We start from the raw sequence: 8,286 nt of genomic DNA, 5'->3' as shown, positions 1-8,286 counted from the left end.
GTGCATGATTCCACTAGTACCCGACATCAGAATTCATTAATAAACTAGAGACAGAATGGCACAATTTTCCCGTAATCCTGATGACTAACAAACAAACAGGAGCAAACACATGAACCTTCGCTCAAATTTGTTGACTGAGATTATAATTAATTTGACTTCAGATTTAGGTTTAGCAACAACGAGCATGTGTAGCTAAAGCTCAGTATGTTAGAAAGAAAAGTGGAGTACATCTATTTTGGGTTGTGAATCTTAAGCATTTATTTAACGTCCTAATATTTATGTTTTATGCAATCTGAACAATATTAGGTCCTTTTTTGGTGGAGCAATGTGCATAATAGAAATAGGCCTTATTATACTGTAACTCCAATCGATATCTAAATTTTAAAGCTTACTATGTGTCTGTAGATATTTCTAGACAGTTGTAACAAACATTCCCCAATGTTTGTTACAGGAAACACATTTCCATGGCGTTCATAATTACCTATTCAAAATTTATCATTAATGTTTCAGGGCATAATGATGTTTTTAGATACTTCAAAGTAGTAAACAGTCTATTGTATGTGGCTTCAAACTTATTTGGGAATAGGATTAATAATCTTAGCACCGATACATATCCAAGAATTATGTGCTATGTAAAGAGTTTGTAATAATTTTCAGGGCAGCATTTTAATGTTCCATCACAGACCCAATCTTTACATGAAGCGAGATCCTCTAATGCACCCTCAGACCCAAAAATCAATATTCTTTCAGGATCGTGTTTACCACAATCATATTGTAAAAATAGTTCGCCGTTTTTCAAGAATCTGTAGTCATGGGGAATTTCAAAAGGAATTGGACGAGCTTGGTTTACTTTCTGTCTCCAGCCTGGAACGCTACGAGCCAAATTCGATCAATTGGATATTAATGATTGAGTGATTTTGTTCAAGTTGGATGAAACTTGTCCAATTAACATATGCGAGGATAATTATGAAGTCAGAGCACGGGATTTTAATTTTGCTTTTTCTACGTACATTTTGGGTTTGGATGGATTGCACGGATGGCAGTATTCCCCTACTGTTTTGGAAACATATATATTATCATTGTCGATATCTAATGGAGTTACAGTGTGGAGCCTAGTTTTACATTTTTAATATTCACATATAAAGTGTGTTTTGGGCTGGATTTTCAGTTAGCTCTGTAGATTAAGGGTGATAATTTTGGTAAGAATGGAAAAGCGTGCGAGGAGAAAAGAAGAATTACTTATGGCATCATTGATTAAATAATATACATCTTCTTCTATCAATCATGAACGTTATCATTCCCGCCTTTATTATTCAATATTAATATAATATGAGATGGTGATAGTCGATAGAGAACTGAATAAAATCCCCAAAATGACGTCGCCTTCTGTCTGGATTTATGAAAATGGAGGCCCAGGAATTTGGAAAATACTTACCGGATGAGAAACAGATGGTTTGTCGGATTTGTCGATATAAATGTGCCTTTAGTCCCCTGTCTAGAATTACACGCCACTCATTATCCTCATCTCATAACAAGAGTATGGATATTCATCTATAAAATCAATTTGACGATGAATACATCAAGTCAGACTTTAACTTTGATCTCACAACGATGCTTATTGCATGTAATATAACCTTATCCATTGCTAATCATCTACGTTCAAAAAATTTATGGAGAAATACAAGGGTAAACATATCCCTTCCCGAGGAACCATCATTAAATTAATGGAGGATGTTGGTACTGATGTCATATATAGAAATACATATAAAAATGTTTTAAGTCATCCACACCAAATGATGATCAAGTTATCAGTAAAAAGTATTTACGAATATCGAAATGGAACTTTGAATTTTGTACTATCTCTCAGTAAGTATTCAATTTTTTTTTAATCTAACCATAAAATATGATTCTATTTTAGCTAAACATATCAAGAATTATGAAACACAACTCAGTAAAGGGCAAAAACAACTGCTTAAATGGTCACAACAACGGGGTAGTAGCTTTGGATGGTTTGCAACTAGTTTGTCTGAGACTACTTACTTCGCTTTAAGACTTGGGTATGATAATTAGGTTTTCCAATATTACATAGTCAATAAATATTACTTTTTTATCACTAAAGGCTTAGCTATGGTTGATGGGCTCCAAGAAGTGGTGTTCAGAAAACTCATAAAAGGCAAAAACAACTGTTTAAATGGTCACAACAACGAGGGTAGTTACATTGGGTGTTGCATTATAATTAACAATTGTGTATATCCTTCATGATAACAGTATGTTGTTATATAAGCATACTTAAATAACGGGGAAAATCTTTTTGATGCTCTTAATAGGGAGTAATATCGCCGGACATTACTACATAATTAGCTTTTGCTCTAAATCTTTACGATTAATTTATTTCTAACATTTTTTTATTAATATATTTATTGTCTAATTTTATGATTTTGACATTTACTTTATTATTAATAATTAGTTAGATCTCATCGGTAGAGATATATCTATCCTGTGCACAGTATATAGCAACTTCCACATGAAGAAGAAGGGTGATTATCTTTTTGATTAAACTCCACGTCTCGCTTGTGTATTGCAACCTAAAGTTATGACATATTTAACTGAATTCCGATGTTAAAACAAGAAAAACATTTCTGGATCAATCTATTATTTCAATATTCTGTATTTATAATTTTTTATTATTAATAGTTATATGATTTTAATTGTTTAATTTTGTATATTTAACTTAAATGTTTAATGGTTTATTTTTTAGTATGTAGATTATATTTAATTAAAGCCTTCTTTTTTAAACTTTGAGCTTCAAATATATTTCAAATACTCTACTTTGTCGTTTCATTAGCTATTATTCTGAGAATAAGGTTCATAATGAATTACAATTTCATGGAGTGTGACGTTTTCAAATCTACTGTAACGGATAAAAAACGTCGAAGTCAATTATACGTAGTATATCTTCATTAAACATTTTGCTAATAAATACATTCGTTTATTAGCAAAATGTTAATGAAGATATACTACTATGATTTTGAGGGTAAAAATCATAATAAAGCAGGCAGATGATAATCACATCAGTATTTTAAACAATGATACCATATGTATTTTTTTCCCCTCCTCCTCGCACGCGTTTTTCTCTACAATATTATCAACTATACTGATAATACGGGTCTCCCATAATCAAAGTAGATCATTCTGTAGAGAAAAACGCGTGCAAGGAGAAGGGGGGAGAAAAACTTATGGTATCATTGTTTAAAATACTGATGTGATTATCAGCTGCCTGCTTTTTTATGATTTTTGAGGGTATAACGAAAGTATTTATTAGCAAAATGTTTAATGAAGATATACTACGTATAATTGACTTAGACGTTTTTTATCCGTTACAGTAGATTTGAAAACGTCACACTCCATGAAATTGTAATTCATTATGAACCATATTCTCAGAATAATAACTAATGAAACGACAAAGTAGAATATTTCGAAATATATTTGAAGTTCCAAGTTTAAATTAAATATAAGCTACATACTAAAAAAATAAACCACCATTTTATGTTAAATATACAAAATTAAACAATTATAATCATATAACTAATAACAATAAATTATAAATACAGAATATTGAAATAATAGATTGATCCAAATAATATTTTCTTGTTCTGACATGAATTCAGTTAAATATGTCATAACTTTAAGTTGCTAAACAAAAGCCAGACGTTGAGTTTAATAAGAAAGATCATAACCCTTTTTTCCTAATGTGGAAGTTGCTATATACAATTGTGCACATGATAGATATATCTCTACCGATGAGATCTAACTAATTATTAATAATAAAGTAAATGTCAAAATCATAAAATTAGACAATAAATATACTAATAAAAAAATATTAGAATTAAATCCATCGTAAAGATTTAGAGCAAAAGCTAATTATGTAGTGATGTCCGGTGATATTAATCCTTGTTAAGAGCATCCAAAAAGATTCTTTCCCCGTTATTTATGCTTATATAACAACAAACTATTATCATGAAGGATATACACAATTGCTAATTATATTGCTACACCCAATGCAACTACCCCCGTTGCTGTGACCATATAAGCAGTTGTTTTTGCCTTTTATGAGTTTTTTGGACACCATTTCTCGGGCTTTATCAACCATAGCTAATCCTTAAGTGATAAAAAAAGTAATATTTATTGACTATGAAATATTGAAAAACCTAATGATCATACCCAAGTCTTTAAGTGAAGAAACTAATGTCAGACAAACTAGTTGGGAACCATCCAATGCTACTATTCCCGTTGGTGTGCCCCTTTAAGCACTTGTTTTTGCCATTTCATGAGTTGTGTATCATAGTTCTTAATATTAGCTAAAATAGAATCATATTTTATGATTAAATTTTAAAAAAACAAAAAAACATGAATACTTACTGTTAGATGTTACAAAATTCAGAGTTCCATTTCGTAATTTGGTGTGGATGACTCTAAACATGCTGAAAATTATCTTAACTTCACAATTTACAATGGGGGTATTTCTATAAATGACATCATTACTAACATCCTCCATTAATTAATGATGGTTCCTCGGGAAGGGAATAGTTTAAAGACACATTTATATCGATAAATCTGACAAGCCATCCGTTTCTCATCCAGTAAGTATTTTCCAAAATCCTGGGCCTCCATTTTCAGAAATCCAGACAGAAGGCAACGTTATTTTAGGCATTTTATTCAGTTCTCTATTGACTATCAGCATCTAATATTATATTGAATAATAAAGGCGTGAATGATAACGTTCTTGATAGAAGAAGATGTATATTATTTAATCAATGATGCCATAAGTATTTCTTCTCTTCTTTTCGCACGCTTTTGTATTCTTACCAAAATTATCACCCTTAATTATAGGCTAATATGTACTTGTATCATTTATATTATTACGCACATATTAAGACAAACTTGTTGATTCTCTTCCTAATTCCTTTTTTAATTTTTATTTAGTCTATGTACGTTCTCCCTTTCAGCATTAAAATACATTAACATAATTTATCCCTATCATCAATACTGAGGCCTTAAGACAGTTTTGAACCTTAAAAATAACAAAAAATGTATGTCCTTTTGCTGAAGGGCACGAGGCTGCGAGAGAAAAAATAAGACCATATTTGGAATCAGGGGATCAAATTGTACTAAGTTGAGCATATGCTGTTCTAGTGTATTAAAAAAGTGTGATTTTGTTTGGATAGTGTACTTTGATTATTTTTTATAAAACATTATCGATTCCGCGTATATCAAAGTTTTTTTAAGGTCGAAAAAACACACAATAAATAAGAAAAAAAAAAAAATATTGTACAAACAGAAAAAAGGATAGCTTATATTCAAGGTTGTGGCGGGTTCCGCAGCTCTATTACTCCAGTTCTCGGTTCTCTCATTTAAGCAGTTTCGGTTTCGATTCAGCTTTAACGGTCAAGGTTCTTTTTTATACAGGCTCTGTTTGTTAACAGTCAATTAAAACAAGAAAATTCTCTAGAAAATTCGGGGCCCGGAAATGATATTACATACAAACAGGGCTGCAGCTACCTTATACACAGAGTGCGTAGTGACCCAAATTCCAGCGGGGGCCCCGAAACCTAAAGTTGCTTAACACAATGGTGACAATGTGGGGGCCGTGTGAAGAAGCTGGGGGGGGTGCATATATGCTTCGTATAAAGTGGGCCTCAGCTAAAAATATATCACTGTATGGGGACCTTGGCATAGTAAAGTTAGAAAAATCCTTGCTTAATAAATATTATGGCTATAATATTATCGGGGCCCAACCAGCTTAGTAATGGACCTGTATCCAGAATCTTCCCTAGCCTTTTTTCAGTTTCTTTTTGGAGGAAAGGTTGCATGATACAATAAATGTAATGACGTATTTCATTTACATAAAATTCTGCAAATGGAATATTAAAAGGTTATAAATATACCAAAAAATACAGCAAACGAAAATAAGCACAATAACTGAGCCCGATAAGCAATATATTGCGGCCTCGGTTCGACTTTATCGGTTCCGGTTATTTTGGGCCAAGAACCGGAAGTGCTAGACCGATATGAGCACAACCTTGCGTATATTGAATAAGAATTAAGAAAAGGGAAGAGGAGGATTAGCGAGTTAGTCTTAGAATGTATTTTCATAATGTTTGAAGGAGGAACATATTTCTAATTATAATGGCCAAAGGGATTAAATAACTTCAAACGGCCAATGAAAAATTAAAAGATTTTTTTTTTTTTTTATGTTAAAATTCTAAACTAAAACGATTTAATATAAACTGTAAATACATTATAGGTAAATTTCTTTTATAAAACCTCCTTGTATAGAGGGTTCAGAAGCAAAATGTGGACTGAATGACTGATTTCAGATAAATGTCAATAATTTTATTTTTGAGAAATAACTTTGGAAATCCGGCGAAGATAATGGCAACATGTCCTTGGTCAAAAATCAGCCATGTTGTCGACGCAGTACTTCTGGCATTTGGCCGATGTGTGTGAGGATACACCACCTTGGGTCCAAATATAGTTGTCCCCTGGATAGGTGGCCCTGAGCCATGGCAGTATGGTGATTTTTAGCACCTTGTAGTAGGCCTCCTGGCCGATTTTCTTCTTGCCGTTGGATGCCACTACCCCGGGACTATTCTTTGCGCCGGATGTTTTGTACAGAACACCCCCTTGACCTTTTTTTGATGATCATCCAAGCCAACAGTAGTTCCGACGGTTGTAGACATGGTCCACGATGAAAATCTTCTCGTCAGGGAAATTTTTTACAGTGAATCCATTTGCCTAGATTCACGCACGAACTTTCTTGCACCTCTGCAGTCTCCCTTCCTTCAAAGTGTCTGTCAACAGGTAGTATGGGCTCCTTGTGTAAGAACACAACACCAAGTCAAAAACTCAGAATCCCTTTTCAAGTTGTGCCCCACACTTCCTTCTTTCGTTGAGAGATATTTTCCATCCTTTTCCATCTTGGCCACCTTAAAAATGTGGCTCCTTGAGCACTTTACAATGTCCATAATCTCTGCCACCTCAAATTTTGGCATCTAGAAGGTCTGAGATCCTCTTGCCTTCTTGCTTCTTGCTCACTCATGATGAAAGATTTGAGGAATGTTTATTATTGTTTACTTATGCAGAAAGGACAGGAAATTCGGAATATGCAGGGGAAAATCACAAAATCTCTCTATTTTAATTACATAATTAGCATTTATTTTATATCAGTTTTGCACTGTACAACATTTTTTTGTTGTTTTCTGTCCATTTGATTTAAATATAACCAAATCTGCGCACCTTTTGACAATTTTCAAAATGCAACATATAATTGACCATGTGAAAATAGTGATTTTGGTAAATATACATTAATTTTTTCAAATGTTTGACCTTGTAATTTATTTATTGTTGTCATTGCTAACTTGGCATGTTCCTTCTTCAACCATAATAAACATACATACATCGACTAAATTGCTCATCCTCTTCATCCTTCATTTACCAGGGACATCCACACATGCTAACATCTAATATTATATATTATTACTAGGATGTACTCGTATTATAAATTTTATTTTGAATTATTTTATGAATACATACCAAGACAAACTCGCTAATCCTCTTGGATCCGAACTTCATTCGCAATACTTGCAACTCTTTTCGCAAGAGGCTTGTTGCCATCTGTGAGCCATTTGTGGCCCAATACGATAAACTAATTTTCAAAGTTTTGCCTTACCGGTCTTGCAGTTCATATAGTTCCGGTTCTTGAACCGCTAGAACTGGAACTGACAAAGTCGAACAGAGACTGCAATATATTGCTTATCGGTCTTGGTTCTTGTTCTTCCTTTATAGAATATATATAAATAAAATAAAATATATATAATAAAAATAAATTATTTTTAATCAATAAGTGAACTTTCTAAATTTTTTTCGTGTAATTGCTGTGTTTTCCAATGATTTTTTACGTTGCCAGATGATACAGTTGTATCTGATTTCCAAATAGCTAAGGGCTTATTATTGATCTGGAAAAGGGGTTTTAGGAACTAGATGGTGAATATTAAAGAGGATGGGGTGGAGTAGATTATGGATCCAGGCCCGCTACTAAGCTTGTCGGCACCCCTGCTGGAACTTGGAGTACTAAACACTCTGTGTATAAGTTAGCTGACGTCCTGTTTGTATCGAATATTATTTCCTAACCCATAATCTTAACGCAACGCCCATTGTTTTAAGCGCCTGTTACCAAATTGATCCTATATAAAAAAGAACCGAGACCGATAAGGCTGAACCGAGCCT

General features: G+C 33.0%; 3 long non-coding RNA genes across 3 annotated transcripts; 1 reads left to right on the top strand and 2 right to left on the bottom strand.

Moving 5' to 3' along the window:
• The first annotated feature begins 1,187 nt into the window (after positions 1 to 1,187).
• LOC139905241 (uncharacterized) lies at positions 1,188 to 2,506 on the top strand. The gene is made up of 3 exons (XR_011779884.1): positions 1,188 to 1,866; positions 1,919 to 2,057; positions 2,120 to 2,506. It is a non-coding gene; the product is annotated as an uncharacterized lncRNA (long non-coding RNA).
• A 1,076-nt stretch (positions 2,507 to 3,582) lies between these two features.
• Positions 3,583 to 5,572, bottom strand: LOC139905087 (uncharacterized). The gene is made up of 3 exons (XR_011779564.1): positions 4,420 to 5,572; positions 4,222 to 4,358; positions 3,583 to 4,158 (listed from the first exon to the last, which is right to left on the bottom strand). It is a non-coding gene; the product is annotated as an uncharacterized lncRNA (long non-coding RNA).
• Positions 5,573 to 6,122: 550 nt separating this feature from the next.
• LOC139905240 (uncharacterized) lies at positions 6,123 to 7,763 on the bottom strand. The gene is made up of 3 exons (XR_011779883.1): positions 7,594 to 7,763; positions 7,387 to 7,520; positions 6,123 to 7,094 (listed from the first exon to the last, which is right to left on the bottom strand). It is a non-coding gene; the product is annotated as an uncharacterized lncRNA (long non-coding RNA).
• Between the last annotated feature and the right edge of the window lie 523 nt (positions 7,764 to 8,286).

This window comes from Lepeophtheirus salmonis, chromosome 4, assembly GCF_016086655.4.
Source record: "Lepeophtheirus salmonis chromosome 4, UVic_Lsal_1.4, whole genome shotgun sequence".
NCBI classification, from domain to species: Eukaryota; Metazoa; Arthropoda; class Copepoda; order Siphonostomatoida; family Caligidae; genus Lepeophtheirus; species Lepeophtheirus salmonis.
The sequence above is the reverse complement of the archived record's forward strand: the minus strand, read 5'-3'. Positions and strand labels throughout refer to the sequence as shown.